Source organism: Sinocyclocheilus rhinocerous, unplaced genomic scaffold (assembly GCF_001515625.1).
Source record: "Sinocyclocheilus rhinocerous isolate Xijiao unplaced genomic scaffold, SAMN03320098_v1.1 scaffold1463, whole genome shotgun sequence".
Taxonomy (NCBI): Eukaryota; Metazoa; Chordata; class Actinopteri; order Cypriniformes; family Cyprinidae; genus Sinocyclocheilus; species Sinocyclocheilus rhinocerous.
The window spans coordinates 322725-335824 of NW_015642517.1; the positions used below are offsets into that span (position 1 = coordinate 322725).

The 13100-nt window shown below is 37.0% G+C and overlaps 1 long non-coding RNA gene across 1 annotated transcript in view; it reads right to left on the reverse strand.

The window, feature by feature from the left end:
• Nucleotides 1-2203, reverse strand: part of LOC107755948 (uncharacterized) — an 11544-nt gene extending 9341 nt beyond the window's left edge. Inside the window, exons 1-2 of the long non-coding RNA XR_001641759.1 lie at nt 2075-2203; nt 1365-1474 (exon numbers count right to left, since the gene is read on the reverse strand). This is a non-coding gene — a long non-coding RNA (uncharacterized LOC107755948). The remainder of the gene's footprint in view (nt 1-1364; nt 1475-2074) is intronic.
• Nucleotides 2204-13100: the final 10897 nt, after the last annotated feature.

Consider the following 13100-nt stretch of genomic DNA (forward strand, 5'->3'; position numbering starts at 1 on the left):
AAAAAAAAAAAAAAAAGTTATTTTAAAAATAAAAATGATTTGAAAATAAATATTATAAAAAAAATTTAAAAAAAAGTAGACTAAATGTCTTAAGACTTTCAACGTATGCCAATGGTAATAATGCTGCTTTTTCAAATCTAACCATTGGAAAATTATTTAACTACTGGAAAAAAATGTTTAAATGCTGCATCACATAAAACACTGGCCTAAAAATAGCCTATAATATTCTTAAACTTATTTTGATTCATCAGAGCACGTCATGCATGGATGAATGAATAAATGAATAAATCACCATCAAACAAACAAATAAATGGCTAGAATATTCTTATCTTAGTCTTATTTTTTTATGATTCAACTGTGCATACCATTGCAAAAAAAAATGTATAATAAAAAACATAAATATCTATTTATTTATTTAAAAAGTAAATGAATAATAAAATAAAATGACCTAAAATATAAACAATTCCAGTTCATTACTGAAGTAAAATGGGTTGTGAATGGCGTTTAATGTGGCTAAAGAGCATTCAAAACAGAAATGCAGCATCACAGCACTAACAGACACATGCATAATGCGCTAGATGGATGTGTTTGGGGTTACAGGGCCAGAGACCAAGATGAGAATCAGGGTGGAGGGACTCGTTTTACAGAGGCACAGGGCAAAGTCTGGAGAGTCTATCACACACACACACACGGGACGGCAGACATCTGCACCTGCGGCTCTGAGCCGTCTCTGAGCGTCTGCTGCTGTCATTATGGGTTCTGTGAGGTCAGGGAGTGTCTCTGCCAGAGTGCCAACCGTCAAATAATCACAGCCTGTGTCCATGTGCCCCGCTTCACTCGTCACGTGATATAATTATTCATATAAAAACTACCGCAGCAGTATAAACAAAAAAAACCTGCAATATCTGAGGGCACCACAAGAATCCAGAAAATCCCGTGCAACGCCACACGCAACCACAGCTAGAGAAACACACACATTCAACACTTACCAACATGCTGGAGAGCAAAACACACCCCATACGGATCGCAACGCACTGCTCCAGAAACACATCAGAACATTACAGCTTTGTTTCTTCACAGAACCATGACATATTGCTATTCAGGCCAGCTGGGTGAATGTCAAACCACTGGCACTGAGCACGCTGCCTGATACCGAGCGTGGAGCTATACACTTTCTGCAGGAGGTCGCGACCCCGCAGAGGTCAGCGGGGGAATTTTTGGAACTATGACATCATCTTTATTTTCCATTTGAATCTCGTTTCACACATGCATTATTTTTCATTAATGTTCAGAGTGGTTTTTGAGTTGCATGTTCATGTGTTGTTACTAGGGAGTTTTTCGATGGTTGCTAGGTGGTTACTTACTGGCGCGAGTCAAATGAGTCCACCCTCAAGTGATTTTCTGGTCTTGTAAATATGGATCCGGTCCCACCTTCATTTATGTCTGAAGCACAAGCGGTGCAGGGCTTGCCATCCTGTTAAAAATAAGATAAAAATAAAATAAAATAAAATAAACAACCAACAGCTTAAAATGGTGTAAGATGGTCTGCTGTTCTAAAAATAAAATAAAATAAAATAAAATAAAATTAAATTAAATTAAATTAAATTAAACTAAAATCAACAGCTTAAACTGGCATAAGAATTTGCTGGTCTAAACAAACAAACAATTAACAGCTTAAACTGGCATAAGATGGTTTGCTGGTCTATTTTAAAATAACATAAAATAAAATAAAAAATACAGATTAAACTGGCATAAGAACCCTCTGGTCTATTTTGAAATAAAATAAAATAAAATAGTAAACAAACAAGTAAACTAACAATTAACATCTTAATCTGGCATAAAATGATTTGCTGGTCTATTTTAAAATAAAATAAAATAAAATATAAAAATAAATAAATAAATAAAATAAACACAAGTAAGCAATCAATCAGCAGCATAAACTGGCCTAAAATGGTTTGCTGGTCAATATATTGTAAAGTAAATAAATAAATAAACAGCTTAATTTTTTTTTATTAGCAGAATAAGTTCAATATTTCAGGTTAGGAGACTCAAATCTCTCTTTTCAGCTTCAAACCTGAAGGTTGGTGTTAGTAACTGTCTAATGGCTGTTGATCTGAGGCTGAAAGGTTGGTTTATTGGGCACCGTTGCGGGGCCGGTTCTCCCAGGAGCCTCTTTCTCAGCGTGACGTCTCCGTCTAGGGGCTGCGGTGCAGGGGTGAAAGAGAAATGGAGAAAACAGAGATGTGTTAGCAAAATCTGTCGACCAAACAACTCACACACATACACACTGAGTTAAGTCATTTGACTCTGTATTAACCCTTATTGCTCAGAGGTTAACCTAATAAAGTCATGCATCATGTAAAAATCAACTTTTCTCAGATGTTGCATCTTAAACTCCTAAAGTGAAATAAAAATACACACAAAAGTCTAAATTGTTATACGCTAAGAGTGTAAGGCTATAAAATGAACTAGAATAGCAGCTCAGATCATTTGTTTTGGGGGAAAATGTAAGAAATGTTCATATTATTAATAAGTGTCTTGGCAAAAATTGAGACATTAGAGAGATTTTTAGAGTTTCTGGTGTCTTTTTCTCAGGAGAAACATTTGAGAAGTGTCTCCATTTGCTCTTCATTTAATCTAATTTCAGTCTTAGGGAAACAAATGAGTTACAGATATTCTTTCCTGTAGATTTGAATGAGTGTTTATAATGTTAACAGGAATCTACAAGCTCACATTTGCATGCAAATGCCATGTTTCCATGTGCTACGCATACAGCTGAATGCACTGCTCCTACAGGCCGTGTAACACAGAAGGAAACGTCCCGAGTGTTTTGCGCTGCCACAGTAAATCATCTCTAATGAATGAATGGTTGAACAGCCCTTCGGCCCGGTGTATATCTGCACGAGAGGAGTGCCGTAGATCCCCGAGCCCCAGAGAGCCCAGGAATTCTGAGCAGAACGGATAAATCTCACACTCCTCCAGAGCTGCTCGCGTTTCTGCTCACCTCCAGAGAAAAACAGCCACAGATCTCACCAAAGCTCTAACAGACTAACACTGCCCTCTGAGCCATCTGACAGCATTTTTAATGCATTATTTTTAACATTTTTAATGCACTTTTATGTTGTTCATTGGTTAGTGGTTTTGCTAAAAAGAAACACCTTAAAAAAAACACCTTAGAAACACCCTGGCAACCGCTCTAGCATCATAGCATCCATATCATATTGACTTGGCAACACTAGAACAGCTTAAGATTGCTTGGAATCACTCCGAACACCTTAGCAACTGCATAGCAACACCCTAGAAACCACTATAGCAGCATAGCAACCATATTATAGAGACTTTGTATAACTAGAACAACTCAAGATTTTGTATTCACTCAGAACATCTTAGAAACTGCATAGCAACACCTTGGCGACCACACTACCAGCATAGCAACCATATTATAGACACTTTGCATAACTAGAACACTTCACGATTGCTTGGAATCACTCAGAACACCTTAGCAACTGCATAGCAACACACTGACCCTAGCAACCACTATAGCAGCATAACAGCCATATTATAGACACTTTGCATAACTAGAACAACTCAAGATTACTTGGAATCATATCATATCATAACATATCATATTGACTTGCCAACATCTTAAGATTAGCACTCATAACACATTAGCAACTGCATAGCAACACCTTATCAACCACTATAGCTGCATAGCAACCATATTATAGAGACTTAGCAACACTGGAAAAACCTTAAGATTGCTTGGAATCACTCATAACACCTTAGCAACACCCTAGCAACCACTCTAGCATCACAGCAACCACATCACAGAGACTTGACACCACTGGAACACCTTAAGATTTCTTGTAATCACTCAGAACACCTTGACAACTGCATAGCAACACCCTGGCAACCACTCTATCATCTTAACAACCATATCATAGACAACCGCCACCACTGGAACACCTCAAGATTGCTTGAAATCACTCAGAATATCTTAGCAACTGCACAACAACACCCTTGAAACCACTCTAGCATCATAGTAAAGATTCCTGGCATTGCTGGAACATCTTAAGATTGCTTGGAATCCCTCAGAACACTTTAGCAACCACATAGCAACACCCTGGCAACCACTCTATCATCAAAACAACCATATCATAGTCTAGGTACTGCATTAAAAGACTGTGCATCAGCACTATATGGAGCACTTGACACAATTAAGCTTTGTCTAGACGACTTTAAAACCATCGAATTCCTGCAGATTAGAAGGCCCAATTAATCTAGTAGAGTTGGCAGAGGAACAGGAGACAGAGACAGGACTCTAAAACTGTGGTCGGGCCCTTGTGTGGAGAAAAACATGCATTAAAACTACATTGGAAAAGGAGGGAAACGTCAACAAATGTTATACCAAAAAAAGCACTTTAAAACAAAATACAGCCCAGTCACGGCTCTCTCCAGCAGCAGGAGGGGCTGTTTATTTGTGTCATCACTCAAGAGCGACTGTGGTAGGTACAGCGCAGGATGATATTGCTGTAAGGTTATATGCAGGATTATTTTGAAATGACACACAGTGGTTTTCACACCAGCGGGACGTGTGTGAGACGACTATGACACACACACACACACACACACACCTGGGTGGGCTGATGGCAGGTAATGCCCTGTGTCACTGCGGCAGAAACCCCAGGAGACAAGAGCAGGGCAGTGTGTCATGGAAACCAAACACAACCACGGTAAATGTGAGAATATAACAGCAACGATGAGATAATAAAGATAAGCAAAAGCAATGAGCACAGGGAATTCTTTCCCCTCATGTTGTTCCTAATCCACACGAGGCACACAAGGAGAAATTTTAAAGAATCTTCATGCTGCTCTCTTTTTATGTACACTGAAAAAACCAGTGAACAGAGGCAAATAACTACATGAAATAAAATTAGCAAAGAGGAATTACTCCAATAAATACAAATGACTCATGCAGTATGTTCCAACTCTTCTTGGAAAAATGACATGCCAGTTTCAATATGCAGAAGTGCAAATGAAATAAATTAAACAAAATAAATACAGCAATATAAACAGTAAGTAGTCCAATAAATATAATCCAATTGACTCATTCTGTATAAATCAAGTCTTCTTGGAAAAGTAGCATGCAAGTTTCAATATACAGAAATGTAAATAAATAAATGAAATACAAATGACATAAATTGAATAAAAATATATTTATTTTATTATTAAAATAAATAGCAAATATTACATTATATTACAAATAATATAACAGAAACAGACTTCTTAGAAAAGTGGCATTATAATAAAAAAATATAAAAAATAAAATCATAGACAATCATCACTACTGAAACACCTCAAGATTGCTTGGAATCTCTCAGAACTCCTTAGCGACTCCATAGCAACACCCTAACAACCACTATAGCAGCATAGCAACCATACCATAGAGACTTTGCATAACCAGAACAACTCAAGGTTTCTTCAAATCACTCAGAACACATTAGCAACTGCATAGCAACACCCTAGCAACCACTCTAGCCTCATAGCAACCACATCACAGAGACATGGCATCACTGGAACACCTAAAGATTGCTTGGAATCATTTAGAACACCTTAGCAACTGTATAGCAACACCCTGGCAACCCCTCTAGCATAATAACAACCATATCGACTTGGCAATAATGGAACACCAAGATTGCTTGGAATCACTCAGAATACAATAGCAACTGCATAGCAACACCTTTGAAACCACTCTAGCATCATGGAAACCATATTATAGATACTTGGCATCGCTGCAACACCTCAAGATTGCTTAGTCACAAACAGAGACAAAGTACATCAGCAACTCCATAGCAACACCCTGGAAACCACTCTAGCATCATAGCAACCCATTTTTAAGGGGAAGCCGTTCATATATTCTTTGTAAAATACATACAGTGGGTACGGAAAGTATTCAGACCCCCTTAAATTTTTCACTCTTTGTTATATTGCAGCCATTTGCTAAAATCATTTAAGTTAATTTTTTTTCCTCATTAATGTACACACAGCACCCCATATTGACAGATTATAAAATATAATAAAATAAATAGTAAATATTATATAATTTAATAATATAATAAAAGCAGTCTTTTTGGGAAAGTGACATGCCAGTTTTAATACTCAGAAGTGTAAATAAAATAAACAACATAAATATAGGCTAACAAAATGAATAGTAATATAGCTCAGTTGACTCGTGCAGTATAAGCCAAGCCTTCTTGAAAAAGTGACATGCCAGTTTTAACACGCAGAAGCGTAAAAATAAAATAAAACAAAAACTACATAAACAGAATAAGCTAAATAGTCTAATAAATATACTCCAATAAATAAACCTATAAATATCAGTGTTCATTTTTTTCTAAATCGTTGCACAGTATTTTTGAAGTGTGCTGCTTAGAATAAAACTTTTGTCTTGGTAACTAGAACAGAAATAATAGAATAATTTTGTGCTCTGGATATTGCCTCTGAAAGTGCTAAAGACTCTTGTAAGTGGACACGAAAGTAGTTTGACTAAGTGTGCGCTACAGCACATTTACGCCCTCTTGTGAACTGCCCAGTGTTGCCAACTTAGCAATTTTGTTGCTAAATTTAGGAACTTTTCAGAGTATCCTAGCAACTTTTCCTCCAAAAGCACCTAGCAACAAATTTAGCTATTTTTAAAATTTATTTGGCAACTTTTAGCAACTTTTGATAAGTGACTCAAATGGTAAAAAGGCACACATTTACCATTTACATTACACAAAAAGAGGAAACCAAAGATGCAGTACACACATCATGTGAATTAAGTTAGCTGCTATTTGCAATTGTTTAATTTAAAAATAATAATAATTTAATAATTGTTCATTTATGATATACTTTGTTAGTAGCTTGTACCTGCGATTGTTAGTAGCCTAAACTGTAAGAAAAATATCTAGAAAAGAATGGAAAAGGTACTAGTAATTAAACACAAAATACAATACTTCACAGAAAATCTAAAAAAGATCTCAGTGACTGACAGTGAACGTTTCTGAAGAAATTAAGTGGGAAAATACTGGCCTGTGCAATATTGGTCCGAACGTTAGTGTGGACGCTAATATAGTTTCTTTATCCTCTCATAGTTATCGATCTTGGTGTGAATAAGATAGCAAGAAAGAATAACGATATCGCTGTAATCACTTTCAGAATGATTTTTTTTTTCAGCAGATGAAATTTAAAAACATTGACAGCCAATCAGAATCCACCCTGTTGAGCTCACACATTTAAAGCGGCAGATTACGAAACTACAGCGCTTATAATAAACAGAACAATATTGTGCGTTTGTGTGTACACTATTTATCGTTATCTTTGTAGTTGAGTTTCTTGGAATTTCATACCACAACTACAACAGTATCAACACAGAAGAACGGTATCGCTGGAATCACTTTGAAAATTATTTGAGAAATTGACCTTTTTCACATTTCCGGGGTTTCTCAGCAGCGGAAGTCGTCATAGTTGGGTTAGTCTCGCGTAGCCAGACCTTCAGACTGACGGCTGACGGTGCATTCCAAACAGGATATATCGCCCTTTGAAGGGCACTTCGGAGTGAAAACAATCATGGCCACCATATTGAAGGGTCGTTCCAAACCAAAGTGCTCAAACCTGGCCACTTCAAAGGGCCCTTCGGAATGAAGGATTTCGAAGGGTACAACTGATGGACACTTCGGGCTCCCATGATCCTTTGCGCAGATTCTTTGCATGATGACGGCGCCTCCGTGTGGGCAGAAGATGATGACGCAGAAGGGCACTTCAAGAAACAGTTGTTTGGTCCCCTACACCCTTCAACCCTTCGAAGCGCTCACTCTGGAGGGTAAACCCTTTGAAGGATTTAGGGCATAGGGATGAGCCCTTCTGAATGGAACGCAGGGCTAAAGTCCATGGCAGCTTTCATTGGCCAAGGCCCGCCCATGAGGCCGTTTGACCGACATGTCAAACAACCAATCACAGTTCATTTCGTTTCAGCATCATGTTTCGGGGCGGGGAAATGTCTCCACAATAACAGACCATGTGTAAGACTCTCTGACATATTTTAAAGATTCTATGCCGCAAACTTTAAATATTTCACATACTTTTGAGAATCCAGCGTTTAGTTGATCCTGATAAGCGCTCGTCGTCACAGTTGTAAACACGGCTGCTTTCTTCTTTCGTGAGGGGGTTTGGCATCACGGAATCTTTGTTTCCAGGCGGAACGTTAAAGAACGCGAAACACACGTCTCCCGGAAATCCTGTATAATTCAACCAATCCGATGACGACTTCGAAACTCCTGAAGTGTTTCCACTTTTGTGTGCCATATGCATCAGACGTTTAGCCAACGGTCCGTGGGCATGACGTCTGAGGCTGAGACTATAGTTGGGTTAACTTCGAGAGCAGTGCATGGGAGAGTACCGCAAATTAATTTTTTTGCATTCCCATTTCCTCAAATAGCAAAAGAAAAACCCCACGATACTATTTTCATTATTTTCAAAAAAAGGAAAAAAAAATTGAGAGAGGCTGATAACAGCTGTCAGAAGAGAGAACGATGTCAAATTTACCGTCCCTCCCGTAGACGCTGCATTAGAAACACCCTCGCATTAGCGTTAACTAGTTTTTTGTAATTGATGCAAAGGTGATATATAACTTTCAAGGATTTACGATGCTGATTACCGTTAAATGCGTCATCACAGTCTTGTGAAAAGGGTTCATAATCGGCATCCGACAAAAATGCAGTGCTTATAATGAACACAACGTTGGAGTGAACGCTACAGTTATCGTTCTTGATGTGAACGGGCCTTTAGGTTTAACGCTTTTGAAAAAGCACAAACGTAGAAAGTAGGCAAAGTGATGCTGGACTTAGAAACTTAAAAAAACAAAACAGCAGTTTTGAAATAGCTACTACCCAAATAAGGCTCGTTCATATCAAGAACGATAACTATAATATTCACATCCACTCTAACGTATGGCAACGTTTATTATAAGCGCTGCAGTTTTGTCACCTGCCGCTTTAAATGCCCGAGCTCTTTAAAGTCGGATGGATTCTGATTGCCTGTCAATGTTCTTCACAAATAATTCTCAAAGTGAGAATATGGGCATTATTAAAAGCCAAACACATTAAAAGTCACTCAGCAGTTTTGAAATAATACCCAAATTAGATGTTTGGTAAACAAAGCATCTTGGACTCTTTCTTTGGGGAATTCTAAGTGTCAAAGTATGTAAGTAAAAAAGCAGAGGTGCCAACAGGCCAATACATTTCCCAGAAATGCCTTTGAAAAAGCCATAAAAAGATTTCATGGATGTCAGTGACCCCTTTGATATGATTGAATCCCACTATTTAAGCCAAGATACGGGTCCGTGTTGGGCGAGCGGGTCGGGCTGTTAGAACGCTTAAGTGTTTTTCTTCTGTCTTTTTCTTTTACGACTTTCCAGTGCTGGGAGCTTGGAAAGCCAGAGCAGAACTGCTTACAAATCACTAATTAGCGCGGGAGGCGGCCGGCAGTGGGTCTGGGGGGCCCGTGAGGTGTGTCAGCGCGTCTGGACCCACACATCACAACCGACGACCATTTCCCATAAATCCCTGCTGCTTTCATGTGTGTGGTTCAAAGCCTGTCCGCCTGGAAAGTTTGACACCGGATACATGGGGAGAGCCAGAGCCAATTAGCGCATTCATCCCCGCGGCAGGGCCCGAATACCAGCGAATATCACTTCTCTAGAACCCATCCGTGGGCTTTACCCGGGACACCAGCAGAATGCCATATCACTGCTCAACAATAATCATCCAAAAGCTCTACAACATTTGACAACCAACAGCTCAAATGGCCTAATCTGGCAACATTATGTTAAAACAGAAGCAGAGAGAATGTTAAATATTAATCCCTGAGGCTTTTCACTTATTCACAAACTCAAAATGTTATTAATAATTTAAATGTCAAATATGAGCCAGGAAAATGCCTGTACTAGTCAGGGTGGAGCAGGGAGGATTCTAATGCCTGCGGTTCAATCGTAACAAACAACCAATCAGCCGCTTATGCCACAAATCAACAATCAAGAGGATTCTAAAGATGTGTATCACTCTGGAGGATGAGGTCACTTGCTGTGGCAAGCCGTTTTAACATTTAATCTTAAAATGTACAAGTATCTATTTTAGTGCTACTACTTATTCTTTAGCTAGTGCTTATTCTTTAGGCACGAGTGCTTATTCTTTTGTTACTAGTAACTTTTTAACGATAGTAGCACTTATTCATTAGATACTAGTTCTTATTTTTAGATTCTCATACTCATTTATTAGATACCTATTAATAAAACACTGATACTTATTCATTAGATACTAGTACTTATTTCAATAGTGACTAGTAACTATTGTACTGTTACTAGTCACACATTTAAAATTTTTACTATTGAGTTTTATGGAGATCTGTCATTCAGATATCAACTATTCAGTTCTGACTAGTATGTACGCCAATACTGACTAGTATCTTTTTAAATTGTATTAGTAAGTATTCATTAGATATATGGTACTAGCATGGGTCGCGGAAGCGGAGGGGAATTTTTTAAACCTGCTATCGCGCAGCCGCTGATGCAGAGAGAGCAGCGCTCATCATGTAGCCTAAGCTTTATGTTTGAAACAGTCTACAAGTACTTATTCATTAGATACTAGTTCTTATTTTTAGATTCTCATACTCATTTATTAGATACCTATTAATAAAACACTGGTACTTATTCATTAGATACTAGTACTTATTTCAATAGTGACTAGTTGGACGACATAAGTCTTCATTTTTTTTCCAAATGATTTTTTAGCTACATAATGAATTCATTGAAATTAATAAATATTTTTAAATAAGACTCATTTATAACATTTTAGACATTTACAAATAGACTCATTTATAACATTAAATAAAAAATTTTGTCAGAAACTCAAATGACATATTTTGTTTGGTTGTCTAATGTTTGTTTTCAGAATCGTGGGAGAATCATAGCATAAAAATACATAGGTTTGGTTCATTCCGCAATACGTACTAGTGTCTAATGAATATGTCTAATGAATAAGTACTAGTATATTTAATAAGTACCAGTATTTAATGAATAATTACTAGTGTCTATTTAATAAGTACTAGTATCTAATCGATGAGTTCTGGTATCTAATAATAAGAACTAGTATCTAATAAATAATTACTAAATAATAATAAGCACTAGTAACAAACAAATAAGTACCTAATAGAATATATAAAATTAGCTAAAAATAAATAAGTAAGTGCTAGTAGCATAAATATAGATACTAGTAGGCAGTACGCAGTTTATAATTTGTAAATAATATTATTTATTTACTTTTATATTTTATTAAAGTTCTATTTTGACCCCTATAGTATTATTATTTTTTACTTCCCAAATATAATTGAGGGAGGGGGGCACAACAATACAATCCTGCTTTGACCCCCATTTGACCAGCAGCGGCCCTGCTAGTAGGCCTATACATTTTATAAATTAAATGTTAAAGTGGCTTGCCATACACTTCCTTTCTGAGGACGCCCTCTACAAACCAACACCAGCGACTAACGGACGACCTCCAAGCTTGGGATAAACGAAGTGGCTGAATGTTTTTGTTAGTATGTCTTTGAATTAAAAACCACACTCAAGTTGCGTTAAACACGAGCCCCATCCAAAACAGTGCCATCTCCATGGAGACACACGACAGATGGGTGTTATCCAGTGGGAATTTGGCTAGTTAAAGGCTGAAACCTCAGGCGTTTGGGAACAGTTTAGTCTAGGCAAACTGCGATGAGTCAGCTGTTCCCGACAGGTACCAAATGACCTAGAGAGCCTGAGCTGAGGGTAAAGCCCGCCGTGAGTCTGATCTGGCAGGCGGAATGGGTTATTCTGGGTCATTATCCACTATACGGAGCACAGATTTATAACAGCATAACGTCAATTAATTAACAAAGCTGAGAGGCAGGAAATAAGGATATCTGCCAGGAAATTAAAAACTGGAGATGATATAAAGTGAGAGCAAAAAAGAAGAATATCATGCACGTTTTGGCAGCACATCAGAAAGAGTCTGTGGGTTTATTTATGGCGCGAAAGCAATCGCTGTGAAAAAATAAACACAGTTTATGGCTCCGTTCCAAAAACGAATGAGCTGTCTGCTGTCTACTTAGGGAGCCTTATTTCTATAGAAGGTAACATTCTAACTGAAATGAACCCTAAGTGACTGGTTTGAAACACCCTACATATAGGCAACAACTTATGCGTCATACAAATAGCACTCCTAACATTAAGTGCACAAGAAACTATTTCAAGATAGGTCAGCGTTAAGATAATAACATGATACTCTAAGCAACTGCATAGTAGCTAATGCATTTAAAAAGCCTGTTTGTAATTAGACAGAACTGTTTTTATTTTTACTTTTGGGTATTTAAAATATATATATATATATTTTATAAGCATTCATCCCACTTCCTCCACCAGATTAGATGGATATTTTCACTTTTTTCATCACAGTGCATTATGGGATCACCTTCTCTGTAAAAGATATTTAAAGGATAGACCTAATTGCTATATATTAGATAAAACGTTTCAACAACATTATCAAATTTTTCATTAACCATAAAAGTTACACTAAAAAAAATTTGGTGTAAAAACAATTTCAACTCAGAAATTAATAGCGAATTTTACAAATAATTACAAGGAAAAGGCAAGTAACACATTGAATTAAAGATTATATTTTGAAGTAGAAACACTGAAATACAACTTAATATTATACTATAATTTTTTACAGTGCATTTAGGAACAGTCTTGGGGAAAGTTACTTTAAAAAGTAATGCATTACAATATTGCGTTACTCCATAAAAAAGTAACTAATTGCGTTACTTAATTACTTTACATGGAAATTAATGCATTACGTCATTTTTTGTCACACTGTAAAAAATGATTGTGATTTTAACAGTAAAAGACTGTAAAAATGCTATACTAAAAACCTGTTAACTGGTTAACAGTAAGTTTCCATACTATATACGGTGAATAAATGTAATTACATTTAATGTAATTTTACAGTAAAATACTGTTAAAAATACGGTTT